Genomic DNA, 19408 nt, shown 5'->3' on the forward strand with positions numbered 1-19408 from the left:
TTCTAAACAGTTAACATTACCTGGCAAATGTCCATCATTTGTGTGTGGTGGAGTACAGCTCCCATCAGCTTGCAATGTCACAGATGAAAAGGTGGGAAATGGACTCTTGGGGTCTTAGAAAAGTGGAGCACCACAGGGAACAATTTAGTGAGAGGTCTTAAGATAAACAGTTTCTGCATAGCTATAGCAGAGCAAAGGGAGGGAGAAGGGAGGAAGGGAGGGAGGGAGGGAGAGAAGAAGGGAGGGAGGGGAGAAGTAAAAATTACAGCCCACACAGGGAAATATAAGACCATAACTGTGGGGTCTGCATGCACAAATATCAGACATGCCACAATACATTCAATGTTTCTTCCTAGGCTCTATTCCCCCTTCCTGTGTCTTTTTCCCTCCCTTTTGTAACAGGATTGTTCATGTTGTGTCATTGTGTATTAGAACCGTATGGTTTTCTGTTTAATTGTCACAGGAGGCTGTAAGAGTTGCCAAAAATTGAAGTTTGTGTTCACAGGAGACTTTGAACTTAAGACTTGAACAGTATTGGAACTTTTTAAACAAATAGAGGTTCTTGAATATGGTCTACTGAATTTTATCAGGATATATATGATTAGCACACACACACACACACACACACACACACACATGACATGAGTATTTGGGGGTCAGGGGCTAAGAGGGCTATCACCTGACAAAGATGTACATGTGATTATTAAGTTTTAGATATTAAGATATTAATATTTACCTTGACTAGATTAAGAAATTCCTGAGAGATGAGTAAGGCACACATCAGGGTGTGCCTCTGACGGTGTTTTCAGAGGCAGTTTCATTATAAAAGTCTCTAAGCTAAGGAGTGCACTAATCCCGTGATGGGTTCATTATATAACGCCATGGTTCAGATGTGGTAAAAGATTGTGTACTCCCAAAAAGACCAAATGATGGATTTGTAAGCATACTTCTCTTCAAAACCACCTGTTATCAAAAACGAAATTATTATCTAGCATTAGATTACGGAAGAAATGGAAGGCAGACAGTTAAAATGTGTTATAATTTCTGTACCTTTTGAGGAAGCCAGCATTCAAACATATAAGTCTTCCTAACTATAAGAACTGTACACAAACAGTACAAAGAAAATATCAGTCTACACAACGTAGTATTAATCAAGTTAAATTCATAAGTCATTATTAAAATAATGCTAGATTTAAAAAGCACAGCCCAAAGTATGTTACATCGGAAGCAAGTGAAAATCTCAAGGAAATGCTCAAGATTCTTGTTTCTTCTATAAAAACTAAGAATGTGTTCATATTTCATATGTAAAACTAACATGAAAATCTCCAGTGAATGATAAGAGGATAAACAATTAATAATCTCAGGCAAATAATATGAGAAAATATTATAGGTAGTAAAATGCGGGTGAAATAAACACAGAAAAAAATGACTTACAATTTGAGATCTGGGGAGAACTCTGCCAGTTGATGGCCACACATTACTAGAAGAAATACAAGATGAAGTGATTCGAGAAAGGATCATTTTGCAACTGAGAGTGCACACACTAGGCCTGGCTTTCTTGCAGGTTTGTTTTCCAATTTCAGTTACCTATGCCAACCATGATTTAAAAATAATAAACTTTAAATTTGAACAATAGTTCTTAAAGAGTTATACTATGCACCATTCTGTGCTCTGATCTTGGCTACAAAGAACATGGACCCTCAGTCTGTTCAAGATACCCATAGACAGACACTATATCACACTTCCACACAAGATCTATGGTAAGAGCAAATCTTCCTCAGGAATTGTGACGATAGGCTAGTTCCCTTTGGCAATTCAACATTCAGAAGTTTCAGCCAGAGCATGACAATAAATGCATATTTAAAGTGCAAAGGTATTAGATTTGTGAGAGGAAGATATGAACAGAAAACAAGGTCTGATTTACTGGTAGCAACATGTTGCTGCATAAAGCATGGAGCACATATGAGGACTTCAGTCAGACACACAACAAAACTAGCGACCCCAAGCTATTTGCCATAGGAAATGTTGTTTACAAGAATGCAAAAATAACTTCAGAATAAAAGGTATAAAATTCTGAAGTTGCTTCCTCTGTCAAGAAAAAACTGTTGCCATGTTTGTATTGTATTCAGGAAACACTGTGATAATCAATTTAAACATGTGTTATAACCTCCTACTTAGCAATATTACTTTAGGATAGTGAAATTGTATATTAGTTCTGTTTTGTTATTAACACCTTATTATGAGAACTTTCCAAATAAATTCCATCCTAGTTATGTACTTACACAGAAAACACAGGTAACACTTCAGTACTGCTGATATGTTAGATGGCCACTGAAGTTCCTGGTGTACATCACCCTCAAAGAGTAGAGAGAGACTGCTGTACCACTTAACACGGTAATTCACTGCTGGATATTTACTGAGCCCACAAACTGCATCCTTTGTTAAGTAATATATGATAGCTATTCCCTTTAAAGGGTGTAAATACCATTATAAGCTTTCAGGTAAATATCAACCAGTAGTGTCTGGTTTCATGACTCACAGATCATTCTTCTATTTTATTTTTTTGACTTTTTTTTTTTTTTACATTTCGAATGTCATCCCCTTTCCCGGTTTCCCCTTCCATAAACTCCCTATCCCGTCTACCATCCCACTTCTGCTATGAGGGTGTTCCCCACCCATCAACCCAACTCCACGCCATTATATTCCCTTACACTGGGGGAGTCGAGCCTTAGCAGGACCAAGGGCTTCTCCTCCCATTGGTGCCCAACAAGGCCATCCTCTGCTACATATTCAGCCGGAGCTATGAGTCTGTCCATGTGTAGTCTTTGGGTAGTGGTTTAGTCCCTGGGAGCTCTGGTTGGTGGTTATTTTTGTTCTTATGGAGTTGCAAGCCCTTCAGCTCCTTCAATCCTGAACAAGTATAGAATAGAATCTATCTTCTCACATAAAAATGCCAAATACTGTCTACAGAATGTTCTTAGTTAGAATTACTATTGGTGTGATGAAACACCATGACCAAAACAACTTATGGAGGAAAGAATTTAATATTACTTAAACTTCTACTGTTCATCATTAAACGAAGTCAAGACAGGAACTCAAGCTGGGCAGAAACCTGGAATCAGAAGCTGACACAGAGGCCATGAAGGAATGCTGCTTATTGGCTTGTACAGTCTGATTTCTTATAGTACCAAGGACCACCAACTCAAGATGGCACCACCTACAATGGGTCTGAACCCCCGTAAATCATTAATTACAAAAATACCCAACAGTCTTGCCTTTGACAACCTTAGCTTATGGTGGTGGCATTTTCTAAATTGGGGTTCCTATATTTCAATTGACCCTAGCCTGTGTCAAATTGGCATAAACCAGCATGTGTGTTGGATGTAACCAGCATAACTGACCTCTTGCTTAATTAACACACAAACACATCACTTTTCTTTTCTAAAAAAAGTATTTACTTATTATATACTTTATTATATATTTATTATATGCAGCACTGTAGCATAGCTATCTTTAGACATGAGAAGAGGGCATCAGATCTCATTTACAGATAGTTGTGAGCCACCATGTGGTTGTAGGATTTGAACTTAGGACCTTTGGAAGAGCAGTCAGTGTTCTTAATCACTGAGCCATCTCTCCAGCCTAACACATCACTTTTCAATTACAACCTCTCCTGTCTCATTTGTCCCCAAAATTACACATTAGTATCACCATTGCATTAAAACGTTTCAAATTCTACAATTCTATAGTCTTTAAAATTTCAAATACTTAGCATTTAGTCTTCTTAATATAACCAGTCTTGCTCAGAGCTCACCTAGTTTCCACAGCATCATTCCCTCCCATTGTCTCTATATCCCAACCCACAACTCCATCAGAAGCCATGCCAGCTTCCGAACACCAAAATCCCAGAACCCAGAACTCCAGAGGCAACACTGGCATCCAAAACCCCAAAGATTTTGCAGGGTGACAAATTCCCTGTGGAGACACCCTACTGTACCTGAAGATCTCTGAAGATCACAAGAACCATAGGCCACTCAGTCTCGAAGGCCAAAAAGAAAGTATAAATCAAGGAGGAAAAAATGTCTGTCCAACAAAGAGAAGGTCAGAACTTTGCTCTTTAAACTTTAATTATCCCAAACCCAGATGCCTAAACTCCAGTGTAAGAACACAATCAATGGCCAGGACAGTATGGTGCCAAAGAGATATAAAGCCATCAGAGCCCAGCCATCCTTCTGCAGCACCCTCTGGATATTTCAACACAGATGAAGTATAAGAAAATGACCTTAGAGCCAACCTACATTGATAGTGGTTTTTAAAGAGAAAATGAATAACTCTCTTAAAGAAATCTAGGAAAATACAAATAAACAATGGGAAGGGATTAATAAAGCCCTTAAAGAAGGCCAAGACAAAAACAAAAAACAAAAACAAACAGGTAAAGGAAATAAATAAAACTATACAAGACATAAAAACTGAAATAGAAGGAATAAAGGAAACACAACCTAAGGGAATCCCAAAGATAAAAAAAAAGTCTAGGAAAGAGAACAGGAACTACAGATGCAATCCTCACCAACAGAATACAAGAGATGGAAGGGAAAGAACCTCAGGCATAGAAGATATGATAGAAGATATATCAGTCAGAGAAAAGGTTAAATCTGAAAAAAATCTGAACACAAAACATCCAAGAAATCTGAAACTAAACCTAATTGTAGGAATAAAGAAGGAGAATGATAAATCAAAAACAAAAAAATCATAAAAGAAATTTTTTAAACATAAGAACATGCCTATAAAGGTACAAGAAGTTTACAGAATACCAAATAGATTGGACTATAAGAGAAGTCCACCTACCACATAATGATGAAAATATTAAACATACAAAACAGAAAGAATTTTAAAAGCTGCAAGGGGAAAAGGCCAAAAAGTATATAAAGGCAGAACTATTAGAATTATACACAATGTCTTCAGTGAGCTCTAAAAGCCAGAAGAGCCTAGACAGATGTGCTATATACTCTAAGAGGCCACAGATGCTAGTCCAAACTACCATACCCAGAAATGCTTTCTATCACCATAAATGGAAGAAACATTCCATGACAAAGTCAATTATAAATAATATACACAAATCTAGCCCTATAGAAAATGCTAGAAGGAAAACTCCACCCCAAGGAGGCTATGAAAACATAGGAAATAATCTCATACCAGCAAAACCAAATGAAGGGAAAATACACACAAACATATACACATACATATATTACCAAAACAACAGTAACAAAATAACAGGGATTATTAATTATTGGTTATTAATATCACTCACTATCAATCAACTCCCTTCTCCAATAAAAAGACACAGACTAACAGAATGGATCCATCCTCCTGCTACGCACAAGAAACGTACTTCAACATCAAAGATAGACATCACCTAAGAAAAAAATTGACTTCTGACCTAAATGAATCAAAAGAGATGAGAGAAAGATACTTCATACTCAAAAGAAAGAACAACCAAGATATTCCTCAATTATGAATATTCCTCAATTATGAATATTCCTCAAATATGAGGGCAACAACATTTATAACAGAAGCATTACTAAATTTTAAATCACATATTGAACCCCATACAATAATAATGGGAGACTTCAATAGCCCACTCTCACCAATGGACAGATCATCCAGATAAAAATTAAAAAGAAAAATACTGGAACTAACAGATATCATGTCTCAAATGAACCTAACAAATGTCTACAGAACATTTCACCAAACACAAAACAATATACATTCTACTCAGCAACTCCCAGAACTTTCTCCAAAATTGACCATATACTTGCTCACAAAGCAAGTCTCAACAGAGAAAATTGAAATAACCTCATGTATTTTATCAGGCCACCACAGATTAAAACTGGATTTAAACAACAATAGAAACAATAGAAAACCTACAAACTCATGGAACTTGAATGACTCCCTGTTGATTGACCACTGGATCAAGGCAGACATAAAGAATTTGCAGACTTTCTAGAATTAAATGAAAATGAAGGCAAAACATACCCAAACTTATTGGATACAATGAAAGCTGTGCTAAGAGGAAAGTTCATAGCACTAGGTGCCTTTATAAGGAAATCATAGACATTTCATACTAGCAACTTAACAGCACACCTGAGAGCTCTAGAACAAAGAGTAGCAATCATACCCAAGAAGAGTAGACGGCAGTAAATAACCAAACTGAGGGCTGAAATAAATACAATTGAAAGAAAAGCAATACAAAAAAATCAATCAAACAAAGAGTTATTTGAGAAAAATCAACAAAATAGAAAAACCCTTATCCAAACTAACTTAAAGGCAGAGAGAGAATATCCAAATTAACAAAATGACAAAGAAAAAAGGGAGACACAACAGGCACTGAGGAAATCCAAAGAGTAATTAGTTCGTACTTCAAAAAACTTGTACTCCACAATGTCAGAAAGTTTAAAAGAAACGTATAGCAGCATCCAAGCAGGCATGGTACAGGAGGGACTGAGAGTTCTACATCTTCATCCGAAGGAAGCCAGGAACAGGCTGAGCATCCACAGGCAGCTAGGAGGAGGGTCTCCAAGACCACTCCCACAGTGACACACTTCCTCCAACAAGGTCTAATAGTGCCACTCCCTGGGCCAAGCATACGCAAACCATCACAATCCCTAAGGAATTAGAAGCAGTAATTAAAAATCTCCTAACCAATCAAAGCCCAAGACCAGATGGTTTTAATGCAGAATTCTACGAGACTTTTAAAGAAGAGTTAATACCAATACTCCTTTGTAGTGGGTTTGTCTAATGATGCTTATATTCTAATGCTAATTTGGGTGCCCCAACACTGTTTGCACAAAAGACAAGAAAGTCTGCATATAAGACACAGAGGGACCCTTGCTCCCAGATAATTCTGATTGGTAAATAAGAATGCCAGCAGCCACAGCTGGGAAAATAGAAAGAGTTGGGGTTGTGTTTTGGTGGACTTAGCAGAAAGAACAGAGGGGAGGAAAGAGGGAGGGACTGCCATAGAAGAAGAAAAGCATGCTGGAGGGAGGAGAGCCACAATCAGATGGAGAGCTGAGCCATAAAAAAGTGCTCATGTAGGCTGGTCAGTTGGCGTTAAGAGTAGCTCAGACAGAATAAAGAAATAGTAAGTAGTAATTTGGAGTGATCAGTAGGAAAGAAGATTCTAACAGCATGGAGGGGTAGGCAGTTGCCCAGCTACTGTGCTGCCTAAGCCATATTAAAATATAAAGTCTGGTGTCTCTTTCATCCAAGATCATAAATGGTCAAAGGCAGGAAAAACCCCATGGCAGGATTTTTTTTAAATATTTATTACTACACTCCTCAAATTATTCCACAAAATACAAATAGAAGGAACATTGCCAAATTCATTTTATGAGAGCCACAGTCTCCCTGATACCCAAACCACACAAAGACTTAATGAAAGGAGAATTGTGGACCAATGTCCCTTATGAACATTGATGTAAAAATAATAAAATATTTGCAAACCTAATCCAAGAACACATCAAAAAGATCATCATGATCAAGTGGGTTTCACAGCACAGATGCAGAAAAAGCTTAATATATAAAAGTCTTTTATTTTAGTGCTCCATATAAACAAACTGAAAGAAAAAACATATGACCATCTCAGTAGATGCTGAAAACACCTTTGACAAAATCTAACAGCCTTTAATGATAAAGGTCTTGGAGAATTAGGGATAGACTGGACATTCATAAACATAATAAAGGTAATATACAGCAAAGCCTATAGCCAAAATCAATTTAAATGGAAAGAACTCAATTCCACTAAACTCAGGGATAAAACAAGGCTGTCTACTCTCTCCCTATTTATTCAATATTCTACTTGAAGTTTAGCTATAAGAGATTAAAATGATACAAACTAGAAAAGAATAAATCAGAGAATTGGTGTTTGGAGATCATATGATAGTATATATATATACAACCCCCAAAATTCTACCAGGAAATTTCTATATCTGATAAACACTTTCAGAAAACTGAGTGGATATAGTATTAACTCAAAAAAGATCAGTAGCCCTCTATAAACAAAATATAAAAGGGCTGAGAAAGAAATCAGGAAAGCATTACCCTTCCCAATAGCCGCAAATGATATAAAATATCTCGAGGTAATCCTAACCAACCATGTGAAAGACGTGTATGACAAGAACTCAAGCCTTTGAAGAAAGAAATTAAAGAAGAGAGCAGAAGATAGAAAGATCTCCCATACTCAGGGTAGGAATAGCATAGTAAAAATAGACGGCCATTTTACCAAAAGCTATCTACAGATCCAAGGCAATTCTCATCAAAATTGCAACACAATTCTTTAAAGACTTTGAAAAGACAATACTCGATTTCACCTGGAAAAACAAAAAGAATCTAGGATAGCTACGACAAATCCTATATAGAAAAAGAACTTCTACCATCCCTCAGTTCAAACTATTACAGGCTATCAAAATAAAAACCACATGATATTGGCATTAAAAAGACAGGTTAATCAATGGGATAGAATTGAAGATCCAGATATAAACACACATCTCTGGACACCTGATTTTCAATAAACAAGTCAGAATTATAAGCAGAAATAAAGAAGTCCTCTTCAACAAATGGTGCTGGACTAACCAGATGTCAGCATGTAGATGAATGCAAATAGATCCATATTTCTCACCCTACATAAATCTGAAGTGCAAGTAAATTAAAGGCCTCAACATAAAATCAGATACACTAAACCTGGTAGATAAAAAGTAAAGAATAGCCTTGGACATGTTGGTACAGGAGACAAGGTCCTGAACAGAATGCCAATAGTGCACACACTGAGATAAACAACAAATGGGACCTCATTGTACTGAAAGGCTTCTATAAAGCAAAGGACACTGTCAATAACACAAAACTGCAGGCTACAGAATGGGAAAACATGTTCAATAGCTCTGCATCTGAGAAAGTGCTCATTTCCAAAATATAAAAAGTAGAAACTAGACTTCAACAAACCAAATAATCAAATTAGAAAATGGGGTACACATCTAAACAAAGAATTCTCAACAGAGAACTCTCAAATGGCCAAGAAGCACTTAAAGAAAAGTTCAACATCCTCAGTCATCAGGGAAATCTAAATCAAAATGAAATCAGAATGATTTGCTAAGATTAAAAATACAAGTAACAGCTCATGCTGTTGAGGATGTGGACTAAGGGGAACACTCATCCATTTCTGGAGTGCATGAACTTGTATAGCCACTTTGGAAATCAATATGATGGTTTATTAGAAAATTAGGAATCAATCTAATTTAAGACCCAGCTATGCCACTACTGGATATATACCCAAAGGACACTCAATCCTACCATGCACTCAACTATATTCATAGCATCTTATTGATAATAGCCAGAGACTGGAAACAACTGAGATATCTCTCAACCAAAGAATAGTTAAAGAAAGTGTATATATTTACTCAATAAATTACTATTCAAAAACCAGCATTCTGAAATTAACATGTAAATAGATGGGATTAGAAAAACATCCTGAGGAGGTAACCCAGCCCCAGAAATTAAAATGGTATATATTCACTTATTAGCTGTAAATATATAATCACAGATTCAAAGAGGCTAAGTGACAAGGGGAAATAGAACAGATATCAGAGGGTAGATTGAGGGCAGAGGACATGAACAGGAAGGATTAGGTAGGGGAAGATGGAGGGAGAGAGCACCTGGAGAGACAACTGGAATTTGGGGAACATTTTGAGGGCAAGATAGAAAATTTGCAATGAAAACTCCCAGTAATCTATGAGGGTAACCTTAGATAAATCTCCTCACAGTAAGGAATATGGAGTTCGAACAGATCATCTCCTGGAAATGAGCAAGGCTCCCGGTGAAGGTATTAGGATACCAACCCCACCACAGAACATTTGACCTACAATTTCTACTGCCTAAAAGATGTGCTGAGGTAAAGCTGACACAAAAATTATGGGAGTTGCCAGCCAACGGCTGGTTCATCTTGAGACTCATGCCACAAGAGGAAGCCTACTGGTAACACTACCAGAAACCAGGCTGGATAGCCCAGAGACCAAGGGTAGAATTAAACAGGACCAATGATTGAAAGCCGACAGATGATTGAGAGATGAATGATGGGTGATGATAGATGATAGTTAGATAGGTAGGTAGGTAGATAGATAGATAGATAGATAGATAGATAGATAGATAGGCAGACAGATGACAGACAGTCAATGAAATGATTCCTAATAACATGCTATACTTGTAGACAGGAGTCTATCATAATCATTATTAGAGAAGCTTCAATCAGTCATTGATTAAAACAGATCCAAAGACTCACACCCAAACATTAGGCTGAGCTTAGGGAATCCTGCAGAATGCAGGGAGAAAGGATTTTAGGGCACTAAAGAAAACCCACAGAACTAACAGTGTAGGTTAAAAGGAGCCCAGAGACTGAACAAACAATCAAACAGCCTGCATGGGTCTTACCTGGGCCATCTGCATATCTGTTATGATTGTCTAGTATGGTCTTTTTTTAGGACTCCTGACAATGAGAGCTAGGGCTGTCTCTGATATGTCTAATTGCTTTTGAGACCTTTTTCCTCTTACTGGATTGCCTCAGCCAGTCATATAATGGGTGGTGCCTAGTCTTGTTATAAATTGATATGCAAAGTTTGGTTAATATCCATGGAAGGCCTGCCTTTTTCTGAAGAGAAATAAAGGAGGAAGTGCTATTGGGAGGGTAGAAGGGGAGGTAGGGGAACCTGCTTTCCAGGTGTAATATATGAGGGAAAAATAAATAAAACTATAATAGTCTCTTTTAAAACTCAAAGTCTTTTACTATCCAATGTCTGTCAACCATAGGCTTCTATAAAATCAAAAATAAGTTAAATATTTTCTTACATCAAGGAGAACCAGGCTACAGTTATAAGCTGAACAAGGTAAAACCAAATTTCTACTGTCTCAATAACTCAATGTCTAGTGCCTGGGATCCACTTACCATCTGACTCCTTCAAAGGGCTTTGATGACTTCTCCACCATCTTCAAGACACAAAGCTTGTCTTCCAGGCTCTGGCTGGCTCCACTCGAGTGTTGCTGTTATTCTTGGTGGTCATCCCACAATCTGCCAAATGTTGGGGTCTCTTGAAGCAAATGGCCTGTACCTTCACCAGTAGCCTTTCCTGAGATTCCTTCATGTTGCCAGTCCTCCAATTCTCTGCACAGAGTCTTTAGTCCTGGACTTTCAACTGCTACTGAGGCAGAACCTTCCTCAAGCTTCTCACAGTGCCAAGCCTCAGCTGCTCTCCATGTCCCCTTCAAAGACAGAATAGCACCCAGGTGAAAACTCTTCCACTACTCAAGTTCATCTGCCAACACAAGGTTCAATATTGGCTACCTCTGAAACAGACTCTGTGTGTTAACTCTCGGGAAACACGTTCCAAAAGATTTCACCTCAGTGATGCTTGTCTCCTTTTAATCATTGCTAATTTCTTAGCTCCAAATGGCCAGCATCAAATGCCCCAGTTTTAAGAAAAATGTTTTGCTTCAGTATTTCTGGTCTCTTAACCACAGCTGCCTGTTCAGTCTAAGAATTGAACAATCTTCATCCTCACTTACCAGAACCACAAATTCCCAACTCAAAATAGCAAACAGCCCTGATTCAGTCTTTAAGAGCCTCTAAAGCTTTCCAGTGGACCTTCACACAGTAGGCTTCAGTCATCGGCATTGCTCTCAACATTCTTTGTAAGTACATTGTAGCTGTCTTCAGACCAGAAGAGGGCATCAGATCTCACTACAGATGGTTGTGAGCCACCATGTGGTTGCTGGGATTTGAACTCAGGACCTCTGGAAGAGCAGTCAGTGCTCTTAACCACTGAGCCATCTCTCCAGCCCTTGCTCTCAACATTCTTATAATCCACAGACCAGCTCACTGAACTTTAAAAACTCAATAGATTTTCTAGTCTTAAGTTACAAAGTCCTGGTAAGAGAGAGACCCAACCGCCAGGTCAGGTGGGCACTCCTGAGGCTGCAGAGCGGAAGAGACCACCAACACTGCTCACCCCTGCCCACATCCCTGGCCCAAGAGAAAACTGTATAAGGCCTCTTGGCTCCCGTGGGGGAGGACCCAGGAGCGGCAGGACACCTGCCTGAGACACCACCGGAACCTGAAGGAAACAGACCGGATAAACAGTTCTCTGCACCCAAATCCCGTGGGAGGGAGAGCTAAACCTTCAGAGAGGCAGACAAGCCTGGGAAACCAGAAGAGACTGCTCTCTGCACACACATCTCCGACGCCAGAGGAAAAAGCCAAAGACCATCTGGAATCCTGGTGCACTGAAGCTCCCGGAAGGGGCGGCATAGGTCTTCCTGGTTGCTGCCGCTGCAGAGAGCCCGTGGGCAGCACCCCACGAGCGAACTTGAGCCTCGGGACCACAGGTAAGACCAAATTTTCTGCTGCAAGAAAGCTGCCTGGTGAACTCAAGACACAGGCCCACAGGAACAGCTGAAGACCTGTAGAGAGGAAAAACTACATGCCTGAAAGCAGAACACTCTGTCCCCATAACTGACTGAAAGAGAGGAAAACAGGTCTACAGCACTCCTGACACACAGGCTTATAGGACAGTCTAGCCACTGTCAGAAATAGCAGAACAAAGTAACACCAGAGATAATCTGATGGCGAGAGGCAAGCACAGGAACCCAAGCAACAGAAACCAAGACTACATGGCACCATCGGAGCCCAATTCTCCCATCAAAACAAACATGGAATATCCAAACACACCAGAAAAGCAAGATCTAGTTTCAAAATCATTTTTGATCATGATGCTGGAGGACTTCAAGAAAGACGTGAAGAACTCCCTTAGAGAACAAGTAGAAGCCTACAGAGAGGAATCGCAAAAATGCCTGGAAGAATTCCAGGGAAACATAAATAAACAAGTAGAAGCCCATAGAGAGGAGACACAAAAATCCCTGAAAGAATTCCAGGAAAACATAAATAAACAAGTAGAAGCCCATAGAGAGGAGACACAAAAATCCCTGAAAGAATTCCAGGAAAACACAATCAAACAGTTGAAGGAATTAAAAATGGAAATAGAAGCAATCAAGAAAGAACACATGGAAACAACCCTGGATATAGAAAACCAAAAGAAGAGACAAGGAGCTGTAGATACAAGCTTCACCAACAGAATACAAGAGATGGAAAAGAGAATCTCAGGAGCAGAAGATTCCATAGAAATCATTGACTCAACTGTCAAAGATAATGTAAAGCGGAAAAAGCTACTGGTCCAAAACATACAGGAAATCCAGGACTCAATGAGAAGATCAAACCTAAGGATAATAGGTATAGAAGAGAGTGAAGACTCCCAGCTCAAAGGACCAGTAAATATCTTCAACAAAATCATAGAAGAAAACTTCCCTAACCTAAAAAAAAGATACCCATAGACATACAAGAAGCCTACAGAACTCCAAATAGATTGGACCAGAAAAGAAACACCTCCCGTCACATAATTGTCAAAACACCAAATGCACAAAATAAAGAAAGAATATTAAAAGCAGTAAGGGAAAAAGGTCAAGTAACATATAAAGGCAGACCTATCAGAATCACACCAGACTTCTCGCCAGAAACTATGAAGGCCAGAAGATCCTGGACTGATGTCATACAGACCCTAAGAGAACACAAATGCCAGCCCAGGTTACTGTATCCAGCAAAACTCTCAATTAACATTGATGGAGAAACCAAGATATTTCATGACAAAACCAAATTTACACAATATCTTTCTACAAATCCAGCACTACAAAGGATAATAAATGGTAAAGCCCAACATAAGGAGGCAAGCTATACCCTAGAAGAAGCAAGAAACTAATCGTCTTGGCAACAAAACAAAGAGAATGAAAGCACATAAACATAACCTCACATCCAAATATGAATATAACGGGAAGCAATAATCACTATTCCTTAATATCTCTCAACATCAATGGCCTCAACTCCCCAATAAAAAGACATAGATTAACAAACTGGATACGCAACGAGGACCCTGCATTCTGCTGCCTACAGGAAACACACCTCAGAGACAAAGACAGACACTACCTCAGAGTGAAAGGCTGGAAAACAACTTTCCAAGCAAATGGTCAGAAGAAGCAAGCTGGAGTAGCCATTCTAATATCAAATAAAATCAATTTCCAACTAAAAGTCATCAAAAAAGATAAGGAAGGACACTTCATATTCATCAAAGGAAAAATCCACCAAGATGAACTCTCAATCCTAAATATCTATGCCCCAAATACAAGGGCACCTACATACGTAAAAGAAACCTTACTAAAGCTCAAAACACACATTGCACCTCACACAATAATAGTGGGAGATTTTAACACCCCACTCTCATCAATGGACAGATCATGGAAACAGAAATTAAACAGTGATGTCGACAGACTAAGAGAAGTCATGAGCCAAATGGACTTAACGGATAATTATAGAACATTCTATCCTAAAGCAAAAGGATATACCTTCTTCTCAGCTCCTCATGGTACTTTCTCCAAAATTGACCATATAATTGGTCAAAAAATGGGCCTCAACAGGTACAGAAAGATAGAAATAATCCCATGCGTGCTATCGGACCACCACGGCCTAAAACTGGTCTTCAATAACAATAAGGGAAGAATGCCCACATATACGTGGAAATTGAACAATGCTCTACTCAATTATAACCTGGTCAAGGAAGAAATAAAGAAAGAAATTAAAAACTTTTTAGAATTTAATGAAAATGAAGGTACAACATACCCAAACTTATGGGACACAATGAAAGCTGTGCTAAGAGGAAAACTCATAGCGCTGAGTGCCTGTAGAAAGAAACAGGAAAGAGCATATGTCAGCAGCTTGACAGCACACCTAAAAGCTCTAGAACAAAAAGAAGCAAATACACCCAGGAGGAGTAGAAGGCAGGAAATAATCAAACTCAGAGCTGAAATCAACCAAGTAGAAACAAAAAGGACCATAGAAAGAATCAACAGAACCAAAAGTTGGTTCTTTGAGAAAATCAACAAGATAGATAAACCCTTAGCCAGACTAACGAGAGGACACAGAGAGTGCGTCCAAATTAACAAAATCAGAAATGAAAAGGGAGACATAACTACAGATTCAGAGGAAATTCAAAAAATCATCAGATCTTACTATAAAAACCTATATTCAACAAAACTTGAAAATCTTCAGGAAATGGACAATTTCCTAGACAGATACCAGGTATCAAAGTTAAATCTGGAACAGATAAACCAGTTAAACAACCCCAGAATTCCTAAGGAAATAGAAGCAGTCATTAAAGGTCTCCCAACCAAAAAGAGCCCAGGTCCAGACAGGTTTAGTGCAGAATTCTATCAAACCTTCATAGAAGACCTCATACCAATATTATCCAAACTATTCCACAAAATTAAAACAGATGGAGCCCTACCGAATTCCTTCTACGAAGCCACAATTACTCTTATACCTAAACCACACAAAGACACAACAAAGAAAGAGAACTTCAGACCAATTTCCCTTATGAATATCGACGCAAAAATACTCAATAAAATTCTGGCAAACCGAATTCAAGAGCACATCAAAACAATCATCCACCATGATCAAGTAGGCTTCATCCCAGGCATGCAGGGATGGTTTAATATACGGAAAACCATCAACGTGATCCATTATATAAACAAACTGAAAGAACAGAACCACATGATCATTTCATTAGATGCTGAGAAAGCATTTGACAAAATTCAACACCCCTTCATGATAAAAGTCCTGGAAAGAATAGGAATTCAAGGCCCATACCTAAACATAGTAAAAGCCATATACAGCAAACCAGTTGCTAACATTAAACTAAATGGAGAGAAACTTGAAGCAATCCCACTAAAATCAGGGACTAGACAAGGCTGCCCACTCTCTCCCTACTTATTCAATATAGTTCTTGAAGTTCTAGCCAGAGCAATCAGACAACAAAAGGAGATCAAAGGGATACAGATCGGAAAAGAAGAGGTCAAAATATCACTATTTGCAGATGACATGATAGTATATTTAAGTGATCCCAAAAGTTCCACCAGAGAACTACTAAAGCTGATAAACAACTTCAGCAAAGTGGCTGGGTATAAAATTAACTCAAATAAATCAGTAGCCTTCCTCTACACAAAAGAGAAACAAGCCGAGAAAGAAATTAGGGAAACGACACCCTTCATAATAGACCCAAATAATATAAAGTACCTCGGTGTGACTTTAACCAAGCAAGTAAAAGATCTGTACAATAAGAACTTCAAGACACTGAAGAAGGAAATTGAAGAAGACCTCAGAAGATGGAAAGATCTCCCATGCTCATGGATTGGCAGGATTAATATAGTAAAAATGGCCATTTTACCAAAAGCAATCTACAGATTCAATGCAATCCCCATCAAAATACCAATCCAATTCTTCAAAGAGTTAGACAGATCAATTTGCAAATTCATCTGGAATATCAAAAAACCCAGGATAGCTAAAGCTATCCTCAACAATAAAAGGACTTCAGGGGGAATCACTATCCCTGAACTCAAGCAGTATTACAGAGCAATAGTGATAAAAACTGCATGGTATTGGTACAGAGACAGACAGATAGACCAATGGAATAGAATTGAAGACCCAGAAATGAACCCACACACCTATGTTCACTTGATTTTTGACAAAGGAGCCAAAACCATCCAATGGAAAAAAGATAGCATTTTCAGCAAATGGTGCTGGTTCAACTGGAGGGCAACATGTAGAAGAATGCAGATCGATCCATCCTTATCACCCTGTACAAAGCTTAAGTCCAAGTGGATCAAGGACCTCCACATCAAACCAGACACACTCAAACTAATAGAAGAAAAACTAGGGAAGCATCTGGAACACATGGGCACTGGAAAAAATTTCCTGAACAAAACACCAATGGCTTATGCTCTAAGATCAAGAATCGACAAATGGGATCTCATAAAACTGCAAAGCTTCTGTAAGGCAAAGGACACTGTGGTTAGGACAAAACGGCAACCAACAGATTGGGAAAAGATCTTTACTAATCCTACAACAGATAGAGGCCTTATATCCAAAATATACAAAGAACTCAAGAAGTTAGACCGCAGGGAGACAAATAACCATATTAAAAAATGGGGTTCAGAGCTAAACAAAGAATTCACAGCTGAGGAATGCCGAATGGCTGAGAAACACCTAAAGAAATGTTCCACATCTTTAGTCATAAGGGAAATGCAAATCAAAACAACCCTGAGATTTCACCTCACACCAGTGAGAATGGCTAAGATCAAAAACTCAGGTGACAGCAGATGCTGGCGAGGATGTGGAGAAAGAGGAACACTCCTCCATTGTTGGTGGGATTGCAGACTGGTAAAACCATTCTGGAAATCAGTCTAGAGGTTCCTCAGAAAATTGGACATTGAACTGCCTGAGGATCCAGCTATACCTCTCTTGGGCATATACCCAAAAGATGCCTCAACATATAAAAGAGACACGTGCTCCACTATGTTCATCGCAGCCTTATTTATAATAGCCAGAAACTGGAAAGAACCCAGATGCCCTTCAACAGAGGAATGGATACAGAAAATGTGGTACATCTACACAATGGAATATTACTCAGCTCTCAAAAACAACGAGTTTATGAAATTCGTAGGCAAATGGTTGGAACTGGAAAATATCATCCTGAGTGAGCTAACCCAATCACAGAAAGACATACATGGTATGCACTCATTGATAAGTGGCTATTAGCCCAAATGCTTGAATTACCCTAGATGCCTAGAACAAACGAAACTCAAGACGGATGATCAAAATGTGAATGCTTCACTCCTTCTTTAAATGAGGAAAAAGAATACCCTTGGCAGGGAAGGGAGAGGCAAAGATTAAAAGATAGACTGAAGGAACACCCATTCAGAGCCTGCCCCACATGTGGCCCATACATTTACAGCCACCCAATTAGACAAGATGGATGAAGCAAAGAAGTGCAGAGCGACAGGAGCCGGATGTAGATCGCTCCTGAGAGACACAGCCAGAATACAGCAAATACAGAGGCGAATGCCAGCAGCAAACCACTGAACTGAGAATAGGTCCCCCGTTGAAGGAATCAGAGAAAGAACTGGAAGAGCTTGAAGGGGCTCGAGACCCCAAAAGTACAACAATGCCAAGCAACCAGAGCTTCCAGGGACTAAGCCACTACCCAAAGACTATACATGGACTGACCCTGGACTCTGACCCCATAGGTAGCAATGAATATCCTAGTAAGAGCACCAGTGGAAGGGGAAGCCCTGGGTCCTGCTAAGACTGAACCCCCAGTGAACTAGACTATGGGGGGAGGGCGGCAATGGGGGTAGGGTTGGGAGGGGAACACCCATAAGGAAGGGGAGGGGGGAGGGGATGTTTGCCCGGAAACCGGGAAAGGGAATAACACTTGAAATGTATATAAGAAATACTCAAGTTAATAAAAAAAAATTCCAAAGTCCTTGCACAGTCCTCCCAAGAACAGCATAGTCCTGTCTGTCACTGAAATATCTCCATGATCTTGGTACCAATTTCTATCTTGTCCTAGTTAGGGTTACTAATGTTGTGATAAAAGACAATGACCAAACAGTTTAGGGAGGAAAGGGTTTTTTTTGACTTACACTTCCACTGTTCTTCATTAAAGGAAGTTAGGACAGGAAGGCTGTCTAGGGGTGCTATTTACTGGCTTGCCCCTCATGACATCCTGTGCACTTAGAGAACCAGTCTACAGATGGCACCACTCACATGTGATTGCTCTCCCCCGAATTAAGAAAATTCCCTACAATCTTGACCACCACCACAGCCTGAATTTAAAGTGACATTTTCAAATTCAGGTTCCCACCTCTCAAATAGCTCTAACCTGTGTCAAGTTGACATTAACCAGCATATGTGTTGACCTAACCAGCACAACTGGCCTCTTATATAAGTATTACACAAATACATCACTTTCCAACTGGAACCCTTTCTTTCTCATTTGTCCCCAAAATTACTCATGAATACAAGATTACATGGTAAAAATTCCAAATTTTAACATAAAAATTTAACATAAAAGTATCTAGCATAATATAGAAAGATTTATTTAAATGGGGAACAAGACTATGTATTCTTGTTTGGTTGTATGATGTATAAATAAATTCCAGATAGATACTGCAATAGTCCTTGGATTCAGCATAGAACATACCTAGACAACAGATTCTCTCAGTACAAAGAAGATTCATTACTCCAGGGGCAAGCAGGGCACAGGATGCAGGGCAGAAAGGCTGCGTTGGGATTAGAAAAAGACGGCAACAGAGTCTATGCAGAAGATTTTAAGAAGAAAAGAGGAAGTCTGTGCTAGAGTTACTTGATAAGTACTGCTTAGACAGGTTAGCCGGTATAACCAAATAATGAATTTTGTTTGCTGTA

This window comes from Rattus norvegicus, chromosome 2 (genome assembly GCF_021556685.1).
Source record: "Rattus norvegicus strain SHRSP/BbbUtx chromosome 2, alternate assembly SHRSP_T2T, whole genome shotgun sequence".
Taxonomy (NCBI): Eukaryota; Metazoa; Chordata; class Mammalia; order Rodentia; family Muridae; genus Rattus; species Rattus norvegicus.